At 41.6% G+C, this 18,316-nt stretch overlaps 1 long non-coding RNA gene across 4 annotated transcripts in view; it reads right to left on the bottom strand.

The window, feature by feature from the left end:
• Positions 1-9,008, bottom strand: part of LOC144313794 (uncharacterized) — a 466,610-nt gene extending 457,602 nt beyond the window's left edge. For 2 of the 4 annotated variants that reach the window (XR_013379422.1, XR_013379421.1), the window contains exon 1: positions 8,775-9,008. This is a non-coding gene — a long non-coding RNA (uncharacterized LOC144313794). The remainder of the gene's footprint in view (positions 1-8,774) is intronic. The other 2 variants (XR_013379420.1, XR_013379419.1) reach the window with 2 other exon arrangements.
• Between the last annotated feature and the right edge of the window lie 9,308 nt (positions 9,009-18,316).

The raw sequence follows: 18,316 nt of genomic DNA, 5'->3' as shown, positions 1-18,316 counted from the left end.
TGAAGAGAGGAGAGTTTGAGGTGTACGAATGAAGGTATATGAATGACAGACCCTGCACCTACACTCCAGAGATAAGTAGTGCCATGACTGGGGTATGGGAAGATATCAGGGAAGATGGAGGTATCCCTACATCCACTGCAAAAATCCACATGGGAGGAGGGGCTGTGGATTAGAATATTCCAGAATGTAATGCTCCTCTTCTTTGCTGACAATCCTATTTATTTTTGGCATGGAAATCCCAGTAAGAGAAAAGCGTTTGAATTTAGGGGTCAGCATAGTTGGAACTGTTTCAGGCCAGCCCAATCCACACTGAAGTTGGAACATCTGAGCAGAAAAGAATAGCAACCAAGGCACAAGAAATCCTGTGACCTTCCAGGGCATTTGGCTGAAGCCAAAAAACTTTAAATACTAGCCTTAAAGCCCTTCTCCAATTGGCTATGTGACCACTCAGGACAAGTCACTGGCGACTTTTCCCTCAGAGCCTAAAAATACAACCCAGAATAGCTTGCATGGAATGGCAGAGAAACTAATCTAGCGGTCAAGCCTGTGCAACCTCCTAAACTCTCATTAACAGCATTAAGTATTCACCTGGAAATCACCATAGATTGCAGAAGGAGCTCCCAGGGTGCTGTGGCATTCAAGCCCACAATGGATGTTCTGGTAGCAGAGCTGGGTTGGTTAGATAATGTGTGCAAAGATGGGGGTGAGGTTCCTGAGGCTCAGAACGGTGCCCAGGAATGGCCAGTTCTCTGTAGCAGAATCACAGCCAGAAGGGAGGAGGGAGGGAATGTGGTCTCCAGCTGCGCTGATGTCTAGTAATTGGTCTCTAAGAAGCAACAATTACTTTTCAGGTGTCCTGTCAATGAAGACCTAAATACATGCCGTACTCTAAAAATTTCCCAACTATTTGTTACCTGCAAATCCATTACTTGAAAATAGCCTATAACTTGAGGCCCTAAAGCATGGAGATTCACCTCCTTCCCGCTAACTATCTAAAAAGGGAGGAAACGGACAATGGAGCCGAATATGACTAACCCATCAGTCAGGTCACTTCTGAGACTATTTCTGCAGACCCTTTGTCCCCTCTCCGTCAGGATTAACTATACAGTCCAATTAAACCGAGTGCTGGTCGCCCACAGGGATTCCTTTCATACAAAAATGCAATTCTCTCTAAGATTCTCCGCATTACCTAATGGCCTGCATAGAATCAGTCTGATGGTCTCTGGCTGGGTCCCGGGTGACAAATGGATCACCATGGCAATAATCAGAGGCTCTCACCCTATAGAGGGGCAAGGGAAAATCCACAGCGCCATAGGGGCAGCTTATCTGATTATCTCAGAAGGGCTGTCTCTTTAGAGAGGCTGCTACCGATTAGGCTGTTCGATGCAGGCATGTGGGGCCCATGCCAGAGTGTGGAATGAGGCATATGGTTGGAGACTGAGGAGGGAAAACATGCCAACTTTTGATGCGGCCCAGCTGCCTCTGCTCAGGTGGTCTGGGTCAGCGCTCTGTGAGTAAGACCTGCTCCGCCCCAGGAAAGGGTACCAACAGACACTTGGAGAAACACAACTCAGTAAATCAGTAAACCACTTTGCTAGCAGTACAGGTGGAGGCCAGTCCAGGAAAACATGAGCCTATGAAAATGTCAAAGTAACGTGAGCCTAACTGTGATTATCAACTGTTAGATTTTGCAGTACTTTTGGTGAGACCCTAACTACTAACGGAGGAACTCTGAGTATTTTTCCTTCTATATTGCCCCCAAACTGATTTGTGACTTTTCTTTGAGACGTCCTCTGACATGAATTAGTAACAATAGAAATCTAGATGAGGAGAGGAAATATACAAGAAAATATATGTCTGTATTGTGTAATCTCTGTTGCATAAGAAGTGCTCAGGGTGCCGAACAAGACCAAAAATCTAGTTTGCCACTCCCGTGTGAAGTTGGTGTGTTCGCGCTGTACAACCAGCTGGGATAAAATTGTTCCAGGCAGAAGTTAATGTATGCACTGCAAGGCACATACATACTTCTCTTTATTACTCTACACATTCAAAGGCCTTCAAAGGATATACTCTCGAGTGTTACTTTTAGCACTGAGAACCATCCAGGGACAGTTCTCTATATATCATCAAGGGGGGGAATTATTTTCTAAGCCCTTAGGGAAAGTCCCCACCCTTGGAAGGTCAGAGGCTGACATGGCACCCAGATGACAAAGACGTAGACGGGCCATCAGGCTGCTTCTCAGGGAGAACTCTAGGCAATCAGTTCTGGCTGGAGAGACGGTCCCTTACAGGACTTTAATGAGCTTACTGAAAAATCACACTGAACCCAAACACCAAATGATTTCACAATTAGAAGTTGGAATTGTCTATTCTTTTACTTCTGTGTCACATTTTTGTACTGGGTGTTAATAGGTCCTTCAGCCTCGTTTTCACTAACCCCCTAAGAAGATTGCAATTAAAGAATCTCAACCATGCTGTACCATGTAGGATAAATCAGCTCATCTCTGTGAAAGTAAAATTTATCTTCTTTTTTCCAAAAACCACTATCTTGGGTTAAATTAATTTGCGCTAAAATGAGTGCGGATTTGACACGGTATTTTGTAGAAATTTTCTTTTTTTTTAAACTGCTGCCATTTAAAATAAATAGCCTCTTCTTTGCTGTGATAGTAGTATAGATTTAACCCATTTACTTAGTCTCGCAGTCTCAATCCCTCAATCGTGGAAGAAACTGAGATTTGTGTGTTTCTCCCGTGGGTTCGCGGGAAGGATTACATGTTCAGCATGTAATAGTTTCTCAAAAAAAAAAAAATGAGTTACCTCTCTTTCCCATTCACTCACAATCTTTTTGTACAGACTTTAAGTTAAATACCCTTAAATAATAGAATTCTATTTTAGTTCTATTTGCTATTTCATGAACACAAGGTGTAAAAAAAAAAACAACAAACTGTTGTTTTTAAATCCTTGGGCTCAAAATGTAGTGAATCTTTGGGAGATTGATGAAAGCGAATGAAGCAGAACATATCCATCTATAAACCTCATCAGAGACACGGCTTTTGGGGCTCAGTTGGTTAAGTGTCTTCAGCTTAGGTCATGATCCTGGGGTCGTGGGATTGAGCCCCACATCAGGCTCCCTGCTCAGTGGGGAGCCTGCTTCTCCCTCTCTCTCTGCTGCTACCCCTGCTTGTGCTGTCTCTGTGTGTCAAATAAATAATAAATAAATAAATAAATAAATAAATAAATAAATAAATATCTTAAAAAAAAAAAAGATATAGCTTTCTTCTAGATCAACCAAATGCTCTTTGTCCCTTCAAATTTCTTCATTCTTCTTCATCCTCAATTCAGGGTGTGTGGGGACATCCTAAAACAAGTTGCCACCAAAATCAACAGCAACTGGGAGCCCTGGGTGTCTTTTGTGTAAGGGGTCCATTGTTACATGGGGGTTATAACCTTTGGAATGAGGCAGATCTGGGTTCAAATCCCAGCTTTACTGTATGTGGCTGTATGATCTCTGGCAAGATGTTCAAACTAGCTGAGTCTCAGTTTCCTCACCCGTGCTCTGGGTTACACACATCTATCCCTTAGCACTATTGGAGAATCAGGTAGATCTGCAGTGGAGCTGCGTGGGTCTCTTCGAGGCTCCCCACATAATACTGTACTCGGACTTGTGATTCTTTTCCTTAAAGAGCTTCTTAACATCAGGTCCCACAAATCTTGGATCTACCCTCGTATGACGATAGATAAGATAATTAATAATAAAAGGTAACTGGTCCATAGCAATTGTCCAATAAAAGGTATTATTCTCACCAGACTCACAGGCCATATGCTTGGATCTGGCATTAGATAAATGCAGAGAAGCCTACTACATAGTGGTATTGTTTGCAGGTTATACAAAGGTTAACCCTTCTTAAAATAGGCCACATTGAAGCCTGGTGAGATGCAACACATTTGGTTTCAACCTTAATATTAAATGTGTAACCATATTTGGTATATTAGAAAATGAGGCTCTAAACAAATGCATCACAGGATGGGTCAACTTAAAAATCAAGAAAGAAGTACAAAAGTCAAGACCAAGGGATGTCACCTGCAAGGACCCCAAGGGCGGCCACCTGGAGGGTATGGGGGAGATAAAGAACAAAAGCCAAAACTGACACTCTCCATGGACTCAGTAGGACACCATTTGTGCAAATACGGCTTGTCATCTGACTACATTAGAATCACCTAAGGAACTTCAGTGTAAATACAATTTCCTCCACCCTACCCCCACTCTACTAAATCAGGACATCCGGAGGTAAGGCCCAGGATTCTGTTTAACTAGCTCCCCCACCCAGGTGATTCTGAATTCCACTAAGTTTAAGAACCCCTGCTTACAACTGAAACTGAAACAATCGATTGGGTATTTCTCAGGATTCCCCCATATGTTCCTGCCTGGCTCAGGCAGGAAATTGGTATTCTTCTACAGTCTGTCCCTTTCACATTTAGAGGGGAAATCTTATTTGTACCTTTTCTTACTTGATAGGTCCACTACAGTTATAGATAAAGAGCCTGCTATGTAGACACATATGTCACTTTTACCATGGTTTCAGCAAGATCAAGGGTCTCTTTATATACCCGGGGATAAGATAGTTTAACGCTAGCTGAAATGTGGATCTGCCACACAGAGGATATAATCCTCCTGAAGAAGGTGGATTAGGAGCCCCAAAAAGCCTAGAACAAAGTTTCCAGTGGAAAGACAAAATGCTTGCTCTCTGGCTCTGTCCTGGTCAACCTTGTTATTGTTAACTTGGATGGAAACTTAGGAAGCATGCTTACAAATATGCGGATTATACAAAAACATGGAAGGAACAAATGCTTAGAAAAGGATAATGATCAAGCTACAAAGTCCAACAACAGGCTGGAATGAGAATCAAGAACAAAGCTATGGAAGCAGGAGTAAAAAGAAAAATCAATTGTTTCAGGAAGGCATCATTGATGCAAGTTTTGTTTGAACCAACAGTAAAACACTGTTTAATACTGTTACTGCTAATCTTATAGGTGCATTTTTTTTCAATTCTTGGAAGAAAATGGTTCTAATCTATTCCGTGCTAGTTAAACTGTATTTTTTTTTTTTTTTTGGAACAGAGGCATTTCTGAGCATGACATTTTAAGAGAAGACATTCTCAGATTACCATGCAGCCAAAAGGGGATTGCATCATGATTAGGAGTGTACAAGCTAACATACACAACCTGTGATAGTTGGAGAGGGGTGGTTAGAACCTGTCTTTCTTCAAATAATGGATTGTCTATAGACTTATGCTGTTGGTGCTAGGCAAAACCCTCAATATGTGATAGTTATAAGAAAGCCTATTAAGTTAACTGTAAGACAATGAAAGAGTTAGGTAGCTCCAAAAATGCAATGGAGAACCCAAAATGGAAGTGAGTTCCCCATTGTGAAGGTAATCAAGCACTAAATAAGAACTCAGAATCACTGATTCTCTCTACTGATATTGTTGGGGAAGGGGAGTGATAAGTCAGAAAGGCTTTCAACTACAAAGAAAGGTTTCTGTGATTTGTTTTATCTTAGCTAGGCTCAGGGTTTTAGCAGCAAGTTGAAGCAGAAAGAGAAAACCAGAAGGGAATACGGGCCCTCAGTGAAGCATATGGAGCACATACTCCGTGCCAAATGCTATTCTAGGCATTGAGGATGCAGCAGGGAAAAAGCCCAACCCTACTCTTTGCCCTCATAGAGAGTATACTCTACCAGGAGACAATTATGAGAGGAGTTTAGGCAATTTCCTCACTATAAGAACACAGAAAAAGGTGAAAGGGGGATGCAGGGAGTGAAAAGGCAGCATAATTGTGCCAAGAAAGACATATCTGAATACTTTTCAGTCTAAAAAAAAAAAATCCCAAAATTGCTTATCCATGAAATCATTCTATATAAGATTTCGCTGGATTCTCCAGAGCATCACAGTCTATACATGTAGACAGCAGATTTTCTGGCCCCATCCCCCTTTTAAACATCCCCAAGTGACCATCTAACTCTATCAATATTGACTTCTGCACAGGAGGTCACCACCTACCAGATGTTACATCCATCACTGCAAACAAGTTCCCCTTGACATATTGATTACTTCATTTTTCTTGTCTTTTGGCCACAACCTCCTTTCCAATTAATTTATTGTTGGTGCTTTCGCTGTGTATATCTTTGATGTTCCTGAGACAAGATTGTCCACTTGAATCACACACCCCGCTGCTTAACTCATACAGGTGCTGTTTCCTGGCTCTGACGAGATGATCTTCTTGAACACTGGCTCTGTTTACCTTGCTCTAGGAAAATTTCGAACAACTTTGCCAAATCTCAACTCCAGAATTGCTTCAGTTTACATGTGCAGACTACCAATGTAGACTATCCCTTCATTGCCCACAGGCATCTGGCACAGAATGCTCTAGTTCTGAGTCATACACAATCAGATCAACTCTTTACTCTCTCTCTGCTTTTATTTCTGATTTCTGCTCATTTCTGTTCACCTCCAGGAATAGAGCTGGGCTCTGGAGGTCAACTGGGAGGGTGTCGGAGTTAATAACCTCTGCAAGCCACTATGCATTGATCTCTAGTCTCCTCGTGCACTCATATTTCTCTCCTCGCAATTAGATGCTCAGCTATCTGCCAGGGGACCTCTTCCCAGACAGTCTCTGATTTGAACTATCTGAGGGCTCCTCATCAAGCTGTTATGGGAGACTAACAACCCACATAGCTCATGCTATGTACTCCACTCTTGGTGAAGGGTGCTGCATGCTTGCCAAGCAATCAAACCAATATCTCAATCATAGAAGATTAATGCCCCTTTGCTTATATCCTTGAAGCAGAGAAATGGCTAATGTGATTCTCTCCTTCATAAAGGCTTCTATGCAGTAAGTGGCTGGGATTAAATTATACAATCACGTCATCTATCTGTTGGAAAGGCTGTCACTCTTATGCTGCATTTGCCAACTTGTCCCTTTAGCAGAGGGGCTCAGCACTGTGAGAAGTGGGAAAAGGAGCATTATGATGCCGGGTAATATAATTCTAAATACCATCAAGGCCATAAAATGGGAAGTAAGTGATAAATAATTTATATTTATCAGAATGACTGAATCTTATTAAAAGTGCAGCAATATGATATCCTCTTGAACAGCACAGACATGGATGGGGAAAGAGATCAGAATTTCAATGGTTTGCTAGAATTGGTTTGAATTCCTGTTTAAAATCCTATGAACCTGGTGTGAACCTTTTGATATATTTTCTTTTTTCACCAAATCCCTAGAAAAGAGAGTGTCAGCCTTATAAGAAGGGAGTAAGCAAGAGGAAAAAAGAAATCCAATTCAAATAAGATAGTTTGGAAAAGATAAAATATGGCAATAAGCAACAGAGATAAAATGCTATGATCATTTCTGTTCTTTTCTCCATTCCAACTCTACTAGCATAAAGCATAAAAATCCACCCATTCATTTATTCATTTAAAAAGATTTTAAGTAATCTCTATACCCAGCATGGGGCTCAAACTCATAACCCCGAGATCAAGAGCCGTACGTTCCACTGACTGAGCCAGTAGGTGCCCCCTATTCACATATTCCTAATTTATGTCTTCATTCATTCATTCACCATCAAACGCCTAAAGCGTTTAAGATACTGTATTAGAACCTGTGAAAAAACAATGAAGGATAGGTAGGATTCTCACCCTCGCATCATTGACACTCAAGTATAGCACCCTGGAACTTTGTTAAATTTTGGGAAGCATAACTCCAGCTTTATAAAGGAAACGTGAGCATCTGTCCAACTAAAACACTAATGAACTTTCTTTTTCTTCATCTATTTTATTGGTATACGTCCAAGTTAGAGCTGGTCCAACTTAAAAATGCTTTCCTGGGACCTGACCTCTGGTTGGAAATGTAGAAGTTCAAATCCATTTGCATTTCTTAAGTAATATAGTCAAAGAAAAGTCATTTTTCAAATGATCAACTAGACTTTACCCCTTTTTTTATGATGGGCACAGAAATAACCAATGATCAGCGAGTCTATCTTTCTGAAAACAAACATACTTCTACACACATGACCGAAAGTTTAGGTTGCCTTTTTATAGCAGGACGTATCTCACATGAGCACACAATCATACCTAACAGTAAATACCTGCTTGATTAGGAACATCGACCCCCCTGTTTTGGGCCTTTTCTGCTTAGGGGGTCAGAGATTTGCTTTGAAATAGCGTAGTTCAGTATGTCAGGGCTCCCCCAGCACCTGGCTACCTTTTCTTTTAGGATAGGCTCCAAGAGTTTAGTTTTGGGTCCAAAAGAGTTGAGTCAATAAATTAGCACTAAGATCAGAATACACACTTCACAGTAAGCACTAATACACAATTAGCACTAAGATCAAGATATATTTCTCCCCATCCCTGCAATTGCAAGCTGCCCTGGAGGGGCGACCAAGTAGGGAAGATGGAGGGTCCTAGCAAAGCCTCCAGCTACTGAATTTCAGCAACAGTGAGCAGAGGAAAAGGGAGCTGGGTTGGCTCCCTTTTCTGCAGCCATGACATTGAGAGCTTTGGGCATTTGAGAGAAGGCCTTATCGCTTTATGACCACAACAGCCTATAAATGTATCCCCTGCTCCTCCCCCACACCCTACCTCATTCTTTCTCCATAGCCCTGCTTGAATAGAACCTGGCTGTTAAATCAGCCAGTGAGTTAGCCAATTTCCCCACGTCCAGACACACCAAGCTCTTTGTGCCTTGGAGTCTGTTCTTGCGCTGCTCACACTTACCTGGGACGGCCTTTCATTCCCCGCCCCTCTCTTGACTCCAGAACACTAAAGTGATCTTTCAAAAGCCAGTGCAGAAACCTCCCCAAGATCCTTTCTGTGTCCCACCCCACCTGAGAGGAATGAACTCTTCCCCCGGTTGGCTTCCTGGTGCAGCTGTAATAAACCACCACACATTCAGCGACCCACCGCAACCCAAACGTCATCTTCCAGTTCTGGGTGTCAGAAGTCCGAAAATCAAGGTGTCAGGAGGACTATGACCAGAGGGCACACTGTTTCCTTGCTTCGCCTGTTTTCTGGAAGCAGCCGGCATTCCCTGGCTCAGGACCTCTCCCTCAATCCCTGACCTCTGCTCCTGCATTCCCTACCCCCTTCCCCAGCACCCCCCGTATCCCAGACCCACCCATCTCCCTCTCACCCTCATTAGGACCTTTCTGATGATACTGTGCTCACCTGGCTAAATCCAGCCTAAGTGCTCCATCTCAAGATCCTTAAATTAATCACATCTGCAAAGTCCCTTCTGCATGCAAGGTAACATATTTCCAGGTTCTGGGGATCAGGACATGGGCTGCTTTGGTCAGGGGTGCATTATTCTGCCTACCAAACATCCTTTTGTTTTTGTTGTTGTTTTCTTTAAAGGGCCTTATTTTGAGAAAGGGACACGCACACACGTGAGCTTGAGGAGGAGGGAAGGGCAGAGGGAGAAAATCTTGAGCAGCCTCCAGCGTGGGGCTCAGTGTCACGACTCTGAGATCATGACCTGAGCTAAAATCAAGAGTCAAACGCTTAATGGACTGAGCCACCCAGGTGCCCCAGCCACATCCTCTTCTGAAGCCTCATCCTCCTTCGTCAAATATCCATGCATAACAGTCACATATATTTTGTTTATTACAGCCACTCTAACAGGTTACTGGCTCCCAGAAGAAGATACTTTGGGTTTTTATTCCTCCAGTGCCAAAAACTCTGCTTCTTACTCAGCAGTTGTTGAATAAATCCAATTAAATGTGGGAAAGAAACTCAGGGGGAAAAAAAAAAACAAAAACAGCAAGGAGAACTTTAACTGGAAGGCTATTATTTGACAATAAAGTATAATAAATGAAATTTTACATTTACATGGACACCAAAACAAATGGTTGGGAAAACAATCAAATTCAGCATTTTGACATGATGTTTAGTAGATGACCGCAGAACAAAATCCAACTGATCTAGATCAGGGATCTGCAAACTACAGCCATGGCCCCCTGTTTTTATAAATAAAGCTTCAGTGGAACGCAGCTGTATCCATGTGTTTACATATTGGCTGTGGGTGCTTTTGTGTTTCAGTGGGAGAGTTGGGGTAATTGCAACAGACACTATATGCCCTGAGAGCCTAAAATATTTCCCACTTGGCACTTTACATAAAACATTTGCTGACTCCTGGTCTAGAAAAGGAACAAGATTAAATCAGAATTTTGTCCCAGACAGGTTGGATGAGCCATTCCGAAAGCTGAATTCCATGCTCCATCATCGTGGCAGCTGAATGCCCAACTATTTAGCTGGGCTCCCTCTTACCCATTAGATGAGTAGACTGATATTCTAATCCAGTTATAAAATTACAAAGCTGGTTAGCTGATTTGTTTTGAATGTCTCAGTGGTAACTGAGATAAAATAGTGGTGTATCCAATTTTTTATGCAGTGATCAAGCTCCAAATTTCCTAACTCCTCCCTTATGAATGTGGACCAAGTCATCTTGTCAGTCTTTAATGTAAGTGGCACCCTAGAAAATTATTTCAGTGTTCAAGATACATCATTTTTACTTCCTACTTGCCTCCCTGAATGCATTCACAAACACTAAGGAGAAATAGCCTCTCAATTCTCCTAGTAGAAACTGACCTATTTGTAAGAGGAAATAAAATGAAGATGAGAAGAAAAGTCAGATAGTAAAAAAAAAAAATCTGAAATATTACCTTTTTAACAAAGATGGCTTTATAAGTTAAAAAAACATAAAATGAAAAAATAAAAAAAAAGCCATTATTCTATTTCCATGAACTTAGAACATTTCATATGCTTGGTCTGAGAGAAAATAATTCTTGGTCAAATCATCTTGACCATATCATTTTAAACAATATCCTTTAATTTAAAAAAATGTGAGACTGACCATCAGAAACCACCATTATAAAACTACTCACACATAACCTATCTTCTAATTCTCAGGAATTGAAATTAAGAGCCTCGGGTTTCAATTCCAGTTTTGCTGCTGGACTTGCCATGTGAACTACAAATCACATACAGTTCTGTGGCCTCAATTTCCCCATATGTGAAATTATTCTAACAATATCTTCCTTGCCTAATTCATAGCGCTGCTGTTATGATGAAATGTGGTAATCTTTGTGAATTCGTGCAAGCACTATTCCAGTGAAAGATATTATGATTTTCTGATTGTCGCCTTAATGTCTCCCCAAATTGTCTATGGCATTAAAAATGTTATGGTCATAAACATCTATAATAATGCTCCACCGTTGACTATGAAATTCTCCTTTGTGGATTCCATGGTTTAGATTTTATTTTGATGTAATAAACGAGCATAATTAACTTTTATTGCGTGTATTATTTGTGGGAATGTTTGAACACGTTAAGTAGAGCCATCTATCTCAGCATTACACAAGGATTACCAAACTGAGAAGTGCTATCTTTAAAAATGGGATGATTTCATTTGCAGATTTGAATTTGGTTTTATTGCTGAAATTAATAAAATGTTTCTGTTTAAAATGAAACTGTTTTCTTCCCAGCACTTCATATTTTTGCTTGGTTAAAGAAACAGCAATAACGTGATTAGATGTCAGTAATTAAATATCTTTGTGGAACAGTATCTTAATAGCATATATTTAGAACACAGCCATACCAAAAACATTCAATTACATAGATGCAGCTTTAATATTTAACAGCTTGTTTCTTAACTACCATCCTTCTGGTGAACTGATGTTGACTATGTATAAAGGAAAGCAAGCAGCTTAGTGTCAAATTAAGAGAAGTAGAATATATTATAATGGTACTTTTTATGTTTTGCTATTCTCACATTCAGCCAAGTATAATGTTTTTATTTAATACGTTTAACTATCAATTCATCTCTCTTATTTTTAGCAACAGGGGCCTTCAATTTTCTCTAAGCAAAATGAAGGTTTAACTGGGGACCAATGAAGGGTAAAAAAAAAAGTCACTCCACTTAAGCATCATGAGAAAACAAACATGTAAGGAGCAATACACAGTATCCCGGCACCCCCACCCCTAAATCCCAGAAAGTAAATTGTGGAAATCACTGAAAGAGGTCTCAGAAAGCAGAGAAGAAAGCGACCTCATGCTCTATCCTGTCTGGTCCACTTTTACTTAATGTTAGGTGTGAGTTTGTAAATAAGGGGGATTATTCCTAATTTGGAATGGTGCACTGTTTTTGAAGAGAACTCAACAACTTTCCCAAAATTTTAATTTTTATTCCAGTTTCATGACTCCTTCCTGTAAATCAAGGCTCACTGGAAAAAAAAAAGGGGGGGGTTCCAAAAAAAAGAAAAAATAAAAAAAAAGGGTTCCCCATTCCATGTTAAGTAGGGTGACCTTCATGAGGGTAGGGATGTGACTCCTACTAATGTCTGGGTCTCCACAGTGATAAGGACCAGGGTGGTTCTCAGCGCAAGATGTCCATCAAGTACGGATTTATTGGTTTGATTGTGGTAGAAGCAATAAACCAGCCTGAGCAGATGCAACGGAGTCTGAGGTTAAATCACAGGTGGTCCAAGTGCAATGCCACCACTTTCTCCCTGTGTGACCCTGGGCATGTCACTGACTATCCAAATAGAAGTTTCTTACCCATGAAATGGGAGCTAATAATAGTACTCACTGTCTGGAAATGTCATAATGTTTAAGCCTCGTTTGCAATTAGTCCCCAATAAATAAATATCAGAGGAAGAGAGGCGAGACACTAGAGAAAAATCCAGCAAGGAGCAACGTTACCTGGAGAGAGGGTGCCTGTGTGGATGAGAGCAGGTCTTTTGCGGGTAGGTGGGTGGGAGGCAGATGTCGCAGGGGAGCAATGACACAATGCCTCATTGACAGGTCTGGCTCCTTCCCTCCCATTAGCTTTGGCTCTTGGGGGGACCAGAAATGAAAAGTTTCTGACTTCAGTGCCATGTATCTCCTCTCCTGACCTTTGATCCTTAAGATCTTTTTTCACACCTTCCAGGTCTTTTGAACTTAACTATAATGACAATAGCAATGGGGGCAGGTCTGGGGCAGACCCCATCCTTTGCCTGGAGAGGGCTGGGAGCAATCCTCATTATTCTGTTTATTATTTTTTTTTTAGATTTTATTTATTTATTCATGAGAGACACAGAGAGAGAGAGGCAGAGACACAGGCAGAGGGAGAAGCAGGCTTCATGCAGGGAGCCCGATGTGGGATTCGATCCCTGGTCTCCAGGATCACGCCCTGGGCTGAAGGCAGGTGCAAACCGTTGAGCCACCCAGGGATCCCTCATTATTCTGCTTATTAGCGAGCGCTTGATAAATATTTCCTGGAGCCCCACTCGGCTCGCTGACCGCCTGGCCGTTACTGGGCCCCAGGGCGTGGGGCATCGGGCACCTGCTGGAGCAGTGGGGGCCCGGAGGGACTGCTCGGGGTGCATCTGCCCAGAAGGATGCAGAGGACCCAGTGACACATGCCACCCAGCAGCTGAGCAGCCGAGGACCGCCCCCTCCTCCCTCCCTTCTGCTCTATTCTCCACCCGAGATCATGATCCGTACCCTTTAGCCCTGAATGGCTATGGGAGGAGGATGGGGGGCTGAGATGGCAAAAAATAAAATAAAATAAAATAAAACTTTATTTCTGTTTCATCTTTCAAGGACTCCAGAGGAGGGGAATTTGATAAGGGAGAGTGGCAAACACTATGCACAAGGCTGGGCGAGGACAAACACTGCTTTCCTTCAATCTGCTGGATGGCAACTAAAGCTCTGCCGAAGAAGCAATATTTCTATGAAATCCTCCCTGATCATTTCCACCAGGGTCTGCCCAGCTTAAAAGCCACACTATTTAAAAAGAAATAAGAGCGGGTATTGCTATGAATAATGTGAGCATGTAAAGGGAAAAGCACAGGAGAGTAAGTCAGGGAGATAGCAGTGAAATGCCTTTTCATATTCGACACAGAAGAAACCTTATCTTCCAAAAATAAAAAAAAAATAAAACCCTGATGAATATATGAGCTGCTAATACTCTGCTATATCGAAGGTTCCATCTTGGAGGGTAAAGCAATGATTTCATTGTGGTGTTTTGAAAAGAAACCCACAGAGAATGAAGAGGAAGTGTCTCCACTTGAAGATTGGAGAGTGTGATACCAGGTGCTGAGAAGTTGTCTCCTGTCACCAGCCAAAATAGCACCCCAGATTTCTATAGGATTGGCCGCAAACAGAAGAAGGGGTGCAAAGAAGCACTTTTTTTTTTACCCCTCTGCTTTAAAAACAATGGCCAGAGTGAGGCTGCGCTGTCCGTCTTAGACAAAGCTGAGAGCTCTTTTTAAGTTCACAGTTACTTCAAAGTCATTAGGGTCAAAGAACATTGAGAGAAGATAGATTACGGAAGACTTTCTGTCTGTAGCATAATAGCGAATCAGCTATCAACCCATCAGAAAAGAACAAGCTGAAAATTGCTTCATTCATTTTGAAATAATTTAAATCCAACTCTTTGAACATAATTAAGTGAAAATAGTTGGCCCCACAAAGAAAGATCAGTGTAGGGAAATGGGCCATACTGAAGCAATACTCCCCCGCTCCTAAACCTTCAAGTCACCCCCGCCCTGGGTTTTCTAGCTATTACCATTTGGGGCCAGGTCATTTTTTGTTGGCATGGAGGGACTGCCCTGGGCATTGTCGGATGTCTGGCTGCATCCTGCATCCCTGGACTCTGGCCACTAGATGCTGGTACCACTGCCCCCGGAGTGCTGACAACCAAACATGTCTCTAGACGTTGCCAGATGCTCCCTGGTGGGGGGACAGGTGAATGCAAAATCATCCCCAGTGGAGAAGCGCTGCCCTAAACCATACCTTGCTTTTCATTGACTCACAGGCTGTGGTCCACTTGGATACCTGATAAGACTCATCTGACATCATCACCCACTCCTCAGGTATCGAGGGAGGGCCTCACCTCCAAATGTGTTCATCCATTCTATCTTTGGCTCCCCTCCCCTCACCTCCCCTTAGATGGATCCTGTGCAGCCCACCTTGCTTTCTTAGACATTAGGCTGATAGCTCCACCAAGCTGTCTCAAGGGCTCTATCTAGATAGAGGGTGTGGCCTGGGAGAAAAGGAGGAAAGTACTTGTTGCTACATTTGCTGGCCCTGCTTTCAAGTCCTGCCTCTGCCACTTGGAAGCTTGTGAGACCTTTAGACAAGTCATTTTTTTTTTCTGTATCTTGACTTCATTCACTTATATATATGTATATAAGAATAATTAGATCTGCTCTGTAGCAGTGTTGCTGATTAAACACCACATGTAAAGCCCCTGCCAGCATCTGGAGGTCTTTATTTCATTATAGCTTATAAAATTGGAAATACAGGGACACCTGGGTGGCTCACAGTTGAGCATCTGTCTTCACCTCAGGGTGTGATCCTTGGTCTGGGGATCGAGTCCTGTATCGGGCTCCCTGCATGGAGCCTGCTTCTGCCTCTGCCTGTGTCTCTGCCTCTCTGTCTGTGTGTCTCTCATGAATTTAAAAAAAATTTTTTTTCAAATAAAAATTGGAAATACATTGCTTAGACACCAAAGAAACAATTTGAGGCTAACAACAGGTGGTCCATTGGAGCTGAAATAGTATTCGATCAACTAGGACAAGAATCAAAATCAGAAGTACTGGGAATGAAGGGGTGGTCAGGAAAGATAGGCAGGAACACAGACAGATACAGATTACACGGGCATTTGCCAGCAGGTTAGTGATTACTAGGATGGTCAGAGCCAGGAAATACAAAATTATGGCAGACAAAGATGGGAATGGAAATAGCTGATGTTGAGAGGAAACACTAACCTGTGCCTAAATTAGATACAAATGCAGCCAGGGGCGGATAGACGGGATCAATCCTTTTTGTTTGTTTGTTTGATTGCATTTCACAAGCCAACTATTTTAATCGCATTGATTTTCTTGCTGGTTTTAAAATGGTCACCTGTTTGTAAAAGAACTCCCTATTTCCTTTAGATTAATTTATACCTGCTCAGTGTTTATCTGATTGGTTCATCACTTCAAAATCAAAACAAGTTATTGATGAAATGTGACATTTCTGTAGCACCTAGTTTTGTAATACATGCAGAATAAAGTACCTGAAAATATCTTAGTCACATAGTCATTCCAGTATCTGTATTTTTAAAAGACGTTTATTTACTTGAGAGATAGAGAGAAAATTATTTATTTTAGAGAAAGAGTGGAGCCCCTCTCAGGGCTCAACCTCAAGACCCTGGGATCATGACCTGAGATCATGACTGGAGCCAAAACCAAGACTTAGATGTTTAACAAGCTGCACCACCCAGGCACCACCATTCCAGTCTATATTTTTAAAGGAAAGGTAACTATTTAATACCCAAGAGGAATTAGATTTCAGAAAAGTAATACAAAATGCATTGCATTGTTCAATCCATTTCTAAAATGGATTTCTTTATCTTTAGAATAGCACACTAATGACAATTAGGTAGGTTTGGAAGATAAATGCATTTGCAATCTTCCCTTTAAATCCAATATTAGTATAAAATTTCACTGTTGCTTAATTAGGAGCTGAGATAGTAGGCCAATATATCCTTTTATGTAACAACAGCTATGAGAGAAATTATTGTGTAGCATCAAAATAATAAAGCACTAGCTGACAATTGCATTTTTCTATCAGATGCATTCCTAATAGTGCTATACAATCACTATTAGGCCAAGCCTCGGTGAAGAGGGTCAGGAAAATTAAAACAGACAGGCCCCTCTTTAAGGCACTTGGTACAATTTAGTTGGACTTAATAGGGTCTTTCTTGGGGAGTCTGAATAGAAGTATAAGCAATTCCACCAAAATTTTCAGCTCTTATTTGTGTTAGAAATGTCAGCTGCTTTTGATCATGTTGATAATGGGGCCCTTTCATTTGACTTGTACATAAGGCTGGGCTCCTACAAGGGATTATCTTGTTTCTCTACGCACTTAACTCTTTCTCTGCTTTCATTTCATTTCAGTTGTGTAAACAACTGGCCATCGGGTAATAGCCCACCAAATTATGAGGTTCCTCAAGTCGGGATTCCGTGCACATCTCATCAGCCATGCATCTTCAGTTGCTATGTATGTCTTCACATCCATTTTTAGGCGTCATGTATGTTAGCTCTGTTCTATCCACTTTTATCACCCTATTTTTGAACAACTACAAAAAAGACTGTGCCTTTATAAAAATTGTGAATGGGAAAAAAATTATTTTCTGTCTTAATAGAAGAGCAAACTTTTAAATTTTAGCAGCAAATGCTACCTCTGTTTTACTCGTTTAGAACAGTGATGTATTTCACTTTTATTGCATTGTCTATTCCATTTTTGAAAACAGTTTAGGGTGCATTTCCAGACTGTGAAACTTTCCATAGCAACAAGATATAAGAAAGGATGTGGCTTTCTTTTGCATTTTCTAGGATAAACAGCTATGAGCTACTTTGATTTTTAGCCTCTTAAATGCATTTCCATAGCATTCACAGATAGAACAAGCCCCCAAATTTCTTGCATGTCTCTCAAAATGAACTGAGTAAACTATTTCTCTTTTGCAACTACATCTTTAATTGGCCTGCGCTAGATGCCGACTTCCAGGGAGGCAAAATCCTTGTGCTGTGCCCTTACATGAGCTATGACATTATTTTCTTTATATATAATCTGGGGGACGGAGAAGTTAGACGTGTTCAAGGAAGCTAATCTCTCTCCCCGCCCTCTTCCTCAGTCTCTACCCCCTCCTCCCTCACCCCCCCAGAGCTACATGATCCCCAGGATCTGAATCATGGCTGGGATTCAGTGAAGGAGGGAGTGTGGTATGTTGGGGAACATGGTGGTCATTGCTGGCGGTGTTTGGCCCTGGGAGAAAGTTCACAAGTTCTAAAATCTTGGACCTCACTGTTTTGTTTTCCCTACCTCAGGAGACATTTTATCTCCTCTGAGCTGAGAAGCTTGGCCAACTGCAGTAAGGGGCATGATGACTAATGTAACATTTTCCAAAGCTGCAAAAGCACTGATCTACCAGCGGGAGACTCCTGGGTTCAACAGCGTGGCCAAGTAAACCAGACTCAACATTCACACAACCTGGTGTTCTTTTGAAGAATAGTTCTTGCGAAGCAGTGCCTGGATAATGATATTTAAAAAATGAATCATGGCATTTATGACCAAGGGGATGGGCCAGAATAAGCCATCATTTTTAATATTTGTGAATAAAAGGGATTTGCACTATTCAAATGTAAAGAGCTAATGATAGCTCTAGAGGATAATGCTCTGGAAACCTGGCACCAAATTTCTCTGTTTGTAGAAATCCATGCTGCACACAA

Source organism: Canis aureus, chromosome 5, assembly GCF_053574225.1.
Source record: "Canis aureus isolate CA01 chromosome 5, VMU_Caureus_v.1.0, whole genome shotgun sequence".
Lineage (NCBI taxonomy): Eukaryota > Metazoa > Chordata > Mammalia > Carnivora > Canidae > Canis > Canis aureus.
This window is presented reverse-complemented; position numbering and strand designations above follow the sequence as displayed.